This window comes from Dendronephthya gigantea, unplaced genomic scaffold, assembly GCF_004324835.1.
Source record: "Dendronephthya gigantea isolate DGI-Jeju-01 unplaced genomic scaffold, DenGig_1.0 000156F, whole genome shotgun sequence".
Classification (NCBI taxonomy): Eukaryota; Metazoa; Cnidaria; class Anthozoa; order Malacalcyonacea; family Nephtheidae; genus Dendronephthya; species Dendronephthya gigantea.
The window spans coordinates 150718-162754 of NW_021163166.1; positions in this window are offsets into that span (position 1 = coordinate 150718).

Consider the following 12037-nt stretch of genomic DNA (forward strand, 5'->3'; position numbering starts at 1 on the left):
CCAAAATCGCGAAGACGATGAATGAGACGGCAGTGTCTAGCTTTGTCGAAAGCCTTGGACATGTCAAGATATAACGTCATATTGTTTGCCATAGTCGATATGATCCATCACTTCTGTAACGGGTGCCACACACAAGTTCCGAATAGATTTTTTCTCTAAATATTTTCCGGCAAAGTATATTAACTTTTAGCCTTCTAGTGAAATATTTAGATGCTTGATATCCCGGTTTAAAATGTGGTAGAGATGACATAGTTAAAAAACTACTCTCATCAATTCTTTCATACAAATAAATCAATTATTTTATACTCTCTAGTATAAGCTAGTATCAGCTAAGAATTAGTTATTGGCCAATAAAATTGGCTCATTTCACCGGGACATATCACCGGGACACTTACCCAGGACATCGCTTTGGTAACGCGGGCAAATTGAAATATGGAGGAACTATTTACAAAACGCCTTGTAATGGTGGATCTTTTGTCTTTAGCAGCAGCTGTTCTTAATCTTCTGGGGCCGGTTGTATAAAATTCTTAACTACGTTTTAACTACTTTTTAACCACCCAACTGTAGTTAAATTGAAGTTAACTTTAATCACATAGTTAAGCCAGTTGCATAAAAACGTATATAGCGTTAACTGTAGTTAAAATCTAATTAAAGTTAACTATCCTCAAGGGCATCGTTAACTTTTCAAAACATAGTTAGAAATGGCGTCTTGAGCTTTTGAGGAGTGAGAAAACATTAAAATCAACCCATACCAAGGTTTTCAACAGTTATCCAATCAGAAAAGGCCCCGTCGAAGCTTGTAAACTTTCAATATGCTTTTATTTTTTTTTTATTTGGGCAGCAACAGAGTATTTTTTAGCTTCGGGAGACTATTCGATGCCAAATTGTGATCCTAGCAAAGATTAGCCATCTCCATTTTCAACTGCAACGGGTAGTTTGACTCAAAGGCAGCTTTTTATACTAAGAGCGCCTTTATCGTTGAATTATTTTAGCTTTTTCCTTGTTTTATTGCATTTTTTCCAATATTTTAGATCAAAATACTGTCAATTTTTCTAAATACGAGTTCACAGTCTTTTTCAAAATCAATAATAGCGGTCAATAATTTCCATAGTTAAGGTTTTAACTGCAGTGATTAAAGCTAATCATAGTTAGAGTAAACGACGTTTTTATACAACCGGCCCAAGAACACTATTAGCAGCCAGTTAGCACTCTTTTTTCTGCCGGAGCGAGCGAGCAAGGCAGGTTGGGCAGCAGCCGTGATCAATGATATTAATCGGGGAGATGAAATCTCGACTTTTACTTTTACCGTCCGACATGAATTTGAGCTGGGCATATAAATGAGTGCTGAATTGCCTATTACGATATAGGTAGAACATATACAAGTACTGCTTACCAAAAACTCGGTAAAGTCCGATTTTAAATATCAAGGAAACACAATAGTCTTCATCACAACAGAGCTGAACTCGGCATTGGGCGAAACCTCAGTTCACACTATATGGTCTGCCATTCCCGTTTCCCGGTGTACGTTTGGGTTAACTTTCATATAAAATAGTCTGAATCTGAAATAACCTATAAAACGTTCTCTCAACTTACACGCGAAATGTCATTGTTTTTACACCGTCCACTTCAGTGCCCAAAACATGCTCAAAAAAGGTTGGATATTAAACATGAAGTAAATTAGTTAGTTTTGCTGCCGAAGCAATAAACTAACGAGAATATTCCCGGACGAGCCTGCCATGCATCATGCAAGTATTCGCGTACAACAATGCGGAATTTTGTTTTAGATCATTTACAATGCATAAATATTGACCACTTTCGGAGAAAAAGCACATTATTTACCATTTTACATGAAGTATAAAAAGAGTAAACAATGCCTTTGACCGGTTAGCGAAAAATTCGTTCGATCGAAAAGTATGGCCTAGTTGGAGAACGGCTTCGGTTCAAAACGAAATTCCTCAGTAGCACAGGTTTATGTAAAAGTATGTCTGTTGTTTGTTTGTCACTGAATGTACAGTACTATCATAGGAAGTCTGCATGGTCAAGCAATTCAGTCATACTAAACGGTTTTATTATTTTCTAAACGGATTTGGATAGGGTTTTATGATTTTCAAGAAAATACATCAGTATTTAATTTACAACTTTGTCTAGATATTTGATGGAAATAATGACAGGAATACCATTGTGAAGAATGTCCTGTCTCCACCAATCACTGCTCGTTATATTCGTATATATCCAGAGTCTTGGGAAGACAACATATGTATGCGAATTGAGCTTTATGGTTGTTACTGAGGTATGTACTAACCTTATATACTTCATATAAATATCAGCTTATTATACTAGGTATACATGCATGCAGCATCCCCTTGGATGGTAATATTATTGTTAGAAAATTTATGGGTTGGGGGTTTTGGAGGGTGCATGGTATGTGAGAATGAAGAAATTGAGAAAAGTATGGAAATATTTTTCTGCACGTCGAAGCACTGTAGTCATAGCAACTCGCAACCAACATCGGAACGGCCGTATATTTCAGTTAAAGAATCAAAGTTTACCCTCATATTTTTGTGAATAAAATGGCAAAAATACGACAAAATTCTTACCTTTTTCTGGAAGTTAAGTCACTCATCTATAGTCACTGTCATGGTAAATTATTTTATTTATTAATTACCTTGAAGTACAACATCTGAAGTTTTATGTTACGCCTGGACTGGTTTTTGCACGCGAATATTTTGATCTGCTTTTCTTTTTAATTTTGTCATCATGAAAACTCAGTTTATAAATGAAATTATAGTGTCGTTTATCACATAACACACTCAGATTTATTGTGAAATACATTTGAGATTATTAAAGTTGTGTTTACCACAAAAGAATTACTTTTTAAAGCTGTGAAATCTTCCGACTTCATTATGCACGGTGAATTGGGTCGAATTTAATTTAATTTAATTTAATTTGATTTAATTAAAAACACATATATTACATATTTATGAAAATGTAAATTTATAAATTTCATCAAAATTTTGCGAAATTAAAGTTATTCATTGAAGTTCAGAAATGCAAATTTTTGTTTCTACCAATCAAGAGCTTAGTAGTTTCCACTGGCGCATGCGCATAACGTAGAAGACCGTCCATGGCGTGAGGTCCATTGCATAATGGCGGACGACTTTGATTTCGCATTTGCACATCGTGGGTGTAACACTGGGGTGTAAATATCCGAGCGGAATTAGTACACTCGCACGGTGCTCCGCACCGGCTCGGGGGAAGTATTGTGATTAAACCTGAGGAAAAAAACGAAGCCAAGGTTATATGCCAGAATCGCCAGAAAATATGTTTGACCGCGTTGAACTGCGATATTCATCAACAAAATAACTTCACCGTCTTTTTACCACTGGTGCATCATCGTGTCTGCAACGTTGCACGTTTGTTTACGATTTATTTTGAACAATTTGAATGTGTGTTCTACAAACGTCAGATCTCATACATGAAATATATACCACCCGATTTGTTGTCTTTATAGGCCCTGCAGCGCTACAACGAGCTTAGGTTAACACCAAGTCTGTGTCTTGTTTCTGTTTAAAATTATGTAATTTACGCCTTATGCATGTACGGGATATGCCAACTGTGGCGCCGGAACTACGGGTACTGCGAGGAAAATGGCTTAGAGAGACAAGCGAGGACGCTCCGCGGTCTTTTGCTCTAAAAGAGCATCATACTTTTACCATTTCATCCCATAATCAAATGATTATGGGGTGGTCCCAATTATAATATAATTGGTCCCAAAATGGTACTAATTATAATATAATTAAAAACACGTCTCCTTGTGGATCTGTAAATCGTGTGTATACCTACCAATACGATCAGGCTTCCTTCGCGTGTAATTGCTATGGTAAAAAGACTGCGCTCTTTTCTAAAACTCTGTCCCTGCAGCCCCAGACGTCCTCAGGTGCCTCTGCACGCGAAAAAGTGTAAATGTTTTGGGCGACTATTGACGCTTGGTAAACGTAAATACATGGTTTTCATTTGCCTTTCCTAAAAATTTACGCAAATTTAACTTGCAAAATCGTATACATACGTTTTCTCATAGGTATAGAAATAGAATATCAAAGTTAAAATGCATTCAATATATTTTATTGTAGCCCTGGACTTGGCGAATCTTACGAAGCAGTTGGATAATTATATGATTAGTAGATGATGAGTGAATGGACAGTTTGTGAAGTTAATAAGATATAAGTATAAGTTAGTCATTAGCAATGCAGTGGAATCAAATACAATAACTATATTACAATCAGATATACGAGCATGCGTAGACGTAGTGGTGTAGTAATGACATCGTTAGTAAATTTAACACGATAAAGAAAACAATCCCATGTTTTATGTCTGTCTTTCAAAGACGATATTTCAAAGTTCAGTATACACGAATGAGCATCCGCCATTTTGAGAATTGTTGATTGCACGAGTCATGCACTTGTAATTTTGTTAAGTTTTTTAATGCGTATCTAATGATGGAACAACATTATAAATTTCCCAGCATCTTGATTTTTGTTTTTTCTTCTGATCTTTTTGATCGAAACAAGAAGAAGTAATCTGGAGAATCGGATTTACAAGAGCAATGAATAAATATCAAACGCATTTAATTTTACTACATCAGCCTCGGGAGGGAGGCAAAGTTGTGCATGCATTCGTCAAACACCAAAGACAAAGAAAGTTAGGAAATTTTACGCCTCATTCCACCAATTAAAATCTAATATACGCTTTTAACTTCATAGCAAAGAATGAAAGTCGAACATCAATTGATAAAGGCTTAATTAGTATTTTAGAAGAGCAGAAATTGCTGTAACAAAGAGACATGAGAGTCGTGTACATACTGCTATTTGAAAGAATTTGTTCAAAAATCTTTATCACTAACAAATTTGTAGAAAATCTCCCGAGTTCTGCTCTCGTTTAAAAAATGCTTATACATTACTGAAGATGTCAAGAAGTTTCTCAGTGCTATGAATTTCTAGGATATTTGGAATATTTTGTGCCGGAATTTTACAGCAAGCGCTGTTAGATAACAATTATATTAGACTAAAGTTTGGTGGTCTAAGAGATAGTCTTTTGCTCATGCACGCATTCAGATACTGATGCGAATAGTTTTTTAAAATGACGGCACAGTGCTTCTTGTTTCGAATCAGTAATTTTGATTTCAAAACTAATTTAAAAAAACAAATTCCTAAAAAGGAATAATTACAGCACAATATTCATACGTTTTCATTTATCACTTTACTTACGGCAGTTCAAGATAGAGAATTTTTTTCTTTTGTTTTTTAAGTATTCCATGTTCCTTATTGTCATAACTCAGGTGCGCATGCTTATCCCGTGGTCTTCCCGTTATCACCATTGTGTCGATCCAACATGAAGTAATCAGGTGAATTTGTGACGTCTTGGTGACGTCATCTCCTTAGAAATCGTACGATTTCAAGATGGCTTCCTCTTGTGGTAAAATTTCAATATAGTTTATTCAATACGTAATTATGCTGTGAAAACTAGATTATACAGGATGGCAATATCACAGCACTCTCGGTTAGTTTCGTCATGTTTCAAAGACAGAGAAACTGGTGCACTGAAGTTATTTGGAAGCAAAAAAAGCCCACTCCTTGGAGCAATTGAGGTAAAGTGAATATTGCGTGTGGTGTTGTAATATATTCGTGCCCTGTTGTCAATGGTCACAAGATTATGCTCTCATGACACGTTATGTTGTTTAAAAGTTTTACAATGAGTATAGTTGGCAGGTAAACTCATTACCTGGTCCTGGGGCCAGAAGTACGAAGACTGGATATATAGTAGAACTATCCAGTTGAAAGTTCTTTTTTTACCGTTGGTGTTGTAAAATACTTGAAAAGCAATAAAATTACCGTTTTGGGGCAATTATTAAAGATAATACGTGATTTAAAGAATGTTAAAGTTTCAACAAAGTTACACCGAACAACGGACAGATAATTTTCAGCTTGTAGGCGTCGTAGCCGCAATGGCAGCCTAACGATATTGTCCCGCTATGTAAATTTCGAGTTATTATATAATTATTCATGTCTTCGGAAATTTATTGTTTTTTTTTCAGTCAATGAACACCAAATATTAGCATAACGGGAAAAAATGGCTACGCTACTGTTAGTTTCAGAGCGATTGAAACAAATGGCACCTTTAATTAGAAGCGATACATATCTACAATTTGGTGCAATAATTTATCACCATTGTAATAAAAATGAAGTTATGAAATTAGCTATTGGCATGCATGCATAGAAATCTAAAACATTGTAAATTACAACTTTAGTGTTCCAACACTGCAGCCCATTTAAAATCTAGGTGGCTTAGTTTGAACATTATGTTCTCCCACATTTTTCCTGGGTCAAAGTTTGAGTGGCACCCTGTTATTTTTGAAAATATTTCATGCGCTACCTAGACCTAACTTTCTACGCTAATATTATAAAATAACTCGTGCAAATTTTTCGGAAACAAAGACAGTCGTAAAGGTGAACAGAAATCACCTGTTTGCCTGCTGCATTACGTTGCAGTTTAAGTGAGTGTTAAACTTTTCTATAGCTAAACCTTCAAAACATCAAAACAGCACAAATAATTATAATAACCATACAAGCACCAAACGTCGAATGTTGTTTTTCGATTATTCATTTTATTTAATGATTTTAGCGACTGTATATAAGCTGCAAATTGATACTTTGTTTTATCAAAACTCTGAAGTACACTTTTGAGAACTCTTTTTATTTTTTAAGCAATGATGTACAGCCTTAAACGGTCGGTTAGCTCCTTGTAAAACGACATACCAAGCTCGTACTTGTCAAAATAACAATGCGTTCTTAAACCAAACACAATTAGCAAACACTGAATAAGCAAAATATAGGCACCTACCACTTCAAAGATAATAATTTGTAAACTACGTGTAGTTCCTATTTCACCATCTATTTTTGTGCTGTCATGATCTTTAAATCTTTTATTATTGTTTTAATATTTGACTCCATGATCATTCATTTCATATTTTTAAAAAATAGTTTGCAAAATGACGGTTAAAATGCTGACGCTCTCATGCATGCTCTCTTTTTGTCTTAGCCAATCAGCAAGTTGTAGACGACCGTTCTTTCTTCGTTCAAATTTCGCGCATGCGCACAACTACCATGACCATTGAACGTTATTATTATTATTATTATTAAAAATTTATTTATACACGGTAGAATCATCAGTAATCCTATATATATAAAACAAACAATAAAGAGAAATATCTAAACACTTTTAGCCATACAAAAAACAAAGCACACAATAATAACACAAAATACTGTTTTACATGATTGCTGTGTGGAAATCAGATATTCAAAAGAATTTGTCAAGTTCGGATTTAAATTGTTGCAGAGAGGTAATTTTCCGAACATTTTCTGGAAGATTATTCCATAAACAAGCCCCGCTATAACTAAAACTACGTTTTAAGTAGTCAGTATGGGGCATCGGTAGATCAACTTGTCTAACCGAGTTTCTTAATGTATAACCTGTGCTCCGTGGAACAAACATATTTCGCATATAATCAGGAGCTAAGTTGTTTAAAGATTTAAACATTACAATAGCTTTTTGTTTCTTGCGACGAATATTAAGCATATCCCATTGCAACATGTCAAGAAGTTCACTAGACCTCATATCGTAACTGGCTCTCATAATTACTCTGGCTGCACGATTTTGCAGTTTTTGTAGTTTATCGCTAAGTTGATTCCTTAGACCATCCCAAACTGGAGAACAATAATCGAAATATGGCAATATTAAAGCATTATAAATTAGCACAGCAGAGTGTAAAGGGACACAAGGTCTAATTCTTTTCAAAACCCCAATCCCTGACGAAATTTTTTTACATAATTCATCAATATGATTGGACCAAGAAAGACGGTCATCGATGGTCAGGCCAAGGGAAATAGTGTGACCAACTCGCTGGATCGTCTGATCGCCAATATGAATACAAATTGTACTGTGATTATCGGCAGATATTTTTTGCCTCGATCCAATAACCATAAATTCGGTTTTAGCTATATTCAAACTAAGTTTATTTGCAATCAACCAAGTTTTGAGATTAGCAAGTTCTGAATTGACTAAGGGCTCAAGTTCAGGTAGGTTACGTGCCGAAAGGCTAATATTAGTATCATCAGCAAATAAATTGGCAGAGGCTGATCGAAGACAATTTGGTAGATCATTTATGTAAATTAAAAATAGCAAAGGACCAATAATACTACCTTGGGGCACGCCACAATTAATTGCGCCAAGACTAGATAACCTGCCGTTGACATCACATTTTTGGGTTCGGCCACTGACATATGAATTAAACCACCTTAGGGCATTCTGGTCAACACCATAGTTTACTAATTTACTCAGTAAAATATCATGGTCAATAGTGTCAAAGGCCTTCTTCAGGTCAATAAATATTACTCCATTGAGAAGACCATTGTCTATATTCACTGACCATTTATTAGTGGCCTCAAGTAAAGCTGTTACTGTACTATGGAGCGAACGAAAGCCAGATTGGCAGCTACTTAATAAATTATTCTCGTTTAAATAGCCAAAAAGCTGATCATAAACCATTTTTTCAAAAACTTTTGAGACAATTGGTAATATTGAAATTGGTCGATAATTGCTCTGGTCAGATTTCCTGCCTTTTTTAAACACTGGTAACACCCGCGCGAGTTTCCATTCTGTTGGATATATTCCGGTAATAATCGATCGCTCAAATATGTTGGTAAGCGAGGGACCAACAACAAAAGCCGCAATTTTTAGGAGCCTAGCTGGAATTTTATCAAGACCCATAGCCTTTTTTTCATTAAGTTTACTTAACAGTAGACATACTGTTTGCTTAGAAGGGGCGTCAAGACTAAAAGATTTGGTGGTTGGTTCTAAATATATTTCCGGGTTAATGTTAGTTTGTGGAATTTCCCTAGCTAAATCAGGACCAATATTGCTGAAATATTCATTAAAAGCTTCTGTTATATGCGTGGAAGATTTAATAGTACGATCACCAACTTCAATTTCGGAAATTTGGGACTTACTACACGTGCGGGAAGTCAGTTCATTAATAAGCTTCCACGTTTGACGAGGATGATTTTTATTATGTTCAAGGTTTGAGCTGAAGTACTGCTGTTTAGCATACTTAATTGCATTATTAGTCAGATTACGACAGCGTTTATATTTTTCCCAAGATACCCCATCGTTAAAGTTGACCGCCTGTTTCTTAAGATAATTACGCACATGCATTTTTTTCAACAACTCATTGGTAATCCACGGTGCTTTTTTTCTACCAACACGTCTGCTTCTAATAGGTGCGTGTTTGTCTATGCTTTCCATTAGAAGTGATTTCCAGATATCCCAAATGCAATTCGGATTATTTTGGGAGTTAACCTCACACCAGGGCTTTTCGTTCAACTCCCGAAGAAAATCATTCTTATTAAAGTTTTTAAACACCCGCGATTGGATGATACGTGCGGTTGTTTGCTGATAATGTGTTTTTCGAATAAAATAAACCAAAGAGTGATCACTAATTCCAAGATGCAAGACACCTGCATTGACTATTTTTTGAGGACAATTAGTGACACATAGGTCAATTAATGTTCGCGAACTGGGGGAACCTCTTGTTGGTTCATCAATCAACTGACTTAATCCATATATATTGAATAAATCAATCAAGGTTGAAGTATTATGCGCCTCAGGAGATAACATATCACAATTAATATCTCCGAGCAAATAATGCTCTTTATCCTCGCTATCTATTCTGCCTATAATTTTCTCAAAAGCATGGAACGCTTCACTTGGGGAGTTCGGAGGCCTATACCATGTGCTGACCAAAAACGCCTTCGATCTTGGCTTAGTAATTTCAATACATAGATATTCAAGGGTCGGAGCTTCTAAGTCGTGTTGGATGAAGTAATTAATGTTGGATCGTACATAGAGGCAAATTCCACCTCCATGCCTACCGTTCAGGTCACGATCCCTTCTCACGAGTTCAAAACCCGGTAGTTGAATTTCCCTATTCTCAATATGAGAGTCTAATTTGGTTTCATTGATTGCTAAAATGTCGATTTTAGAAGTACTCAAAAATAATTTGAGCTCATCAATATGCAGTAACAAGCTATTAATGTTTAATGATGCCATAACTAAGCCCCGATTTGTTATGTTAAAATTCAAATTCGAAGCTTGAGACATAGGTCAGGAGTTGTTCCACCGCGCACAAATGTATCTGATTTCCCCGCGGCAATATCCTCATCTTTTCTAATATAATTTACAAAATTAAGAGCTAAAAGAGCTGTTCCACGTTTATTCAAATGGAGACGACTACGATTCAGATGCTCACTGGCTAATATATTACTATTATTCATAAATCCCCATTTGTTTTGTTTGCTCATTTGATCCAAATATTTATTAACGTCTCTAATTTTACTAGCAGATTTCAAGTCGTCAGACCTGTCAACTATACCAGATATAGCGATTTTAGAAGCAGAATGACGACTAATTGTTGAGGCTAATTCAATTATTTCATCGGCACATTTCCTAGCTGACTTATTTTCGCATAGATTATTGGTCCCAACATGGATAATTATCTCTGCTGGATTTTTTCTCAGTATCGGCTTGGCATGATCTTTCATGTCTAATGTAGTACAGCCTGGAAAAGAACGTACCTGAACCTTTGCCTTACTTGATAGTCGGTGTCCGTCTATATTCTTGATAATGGAGTCGCCGATGATATAAATTTCTTTCTTCGTGTTAGTCATACTTGTCCCTGGGTCTGTGTCTGTTTACGTGGCCATTTCCAAACTAGTCTCCCCAACATTAGCTGATTTACCGGTGGCCTGGCCATGCGATCGGTTCTTTCCTGATTTGATCCTATGCCGTTTATGCTTTCGAATCGTTGAGTCGATCGATTTAGAATAGAGCCGCGAGCGTCGGACTTATCTGGCGAAACTTCGACAACAGAATTGTCTTCCTCAAGAGCAGGCCTCTCACGGGCATTGAAGGTCCCAGATGCAATGCATTTTAGTCTCTGATTGTTGCGGTACTCTTCTATCTGATCATCGAAGGAAGCCGGGACAGTGACACTGCTTTGATCGCTAGGATTTACTTCGGATTGATATTCACTCGGCTCATTAGCGAGGGGCTCAAAATAATTGTAAAATAGGCGTATTACTTGATTCGTTTGCGGTTTCCCTTGGACATGTTTGACGGACACCGCAGAAATTGGTGTTTAAGACGTTTCAACCCGAAAATCTAATCGCTGGTTCACAATTGTGCATTTCTGTATCGCCCTATCAAAGAGAAACCTTTTGAATATCTTAAAAAAGTTCAATTTTTCTTCTGAATACGCATTCTGCAATCTGTTTGACGAGGCTGGTCCCATGAAGTTTGACTATATTCTAGGAGTTCTTTAATGCTTTCATTTTGATTCTTTAACAGATTAATTTCAGCTTTCAAGTGTTCAATATCAGAACAAGGCAGGTTGGCCTTAACAATGTCTTCGAGTTTATGCACCACTGCCCAAAGCATAGCAATTTCAAGCTTTGCTTCAGCCATCTCGACTCTATAGTTGCTTTACAATCTGAACAGTTAATGCCGTTACAAGCTGTGTTATCGCCATCATGAGAGGAAATATTAGCACTAGAGGGACATAGTTGATCCTGAATCAACGATAATAGTTCACTTGCTCTCGAACCTTTGAAATAAATTGACTTAGTTTTAGAATACCAAGTGACGAGAAGCTGCTCGCTCGTAAACTTCCAAGTACCACCACCGGGCGATTTCCAAAAGGCTTGTTCTAAAGCCTCCTTATCAGCAACTGTGCTAACGAATGTTTTTAATTCGTCCAGATTCCCTGTCCAGGATAGTTTGTCTTTCAAAAAGACGAACTGATTCGTAGGAATCGCTAACACTTTATCCATATTTAAAGTCAATTTAAATCAATCGGAACGGAGCTATAAAATACACATCCGCACGAGGTCGTGAGCAACGAGGATCTCCTTAAGCGAAGCGATAACCG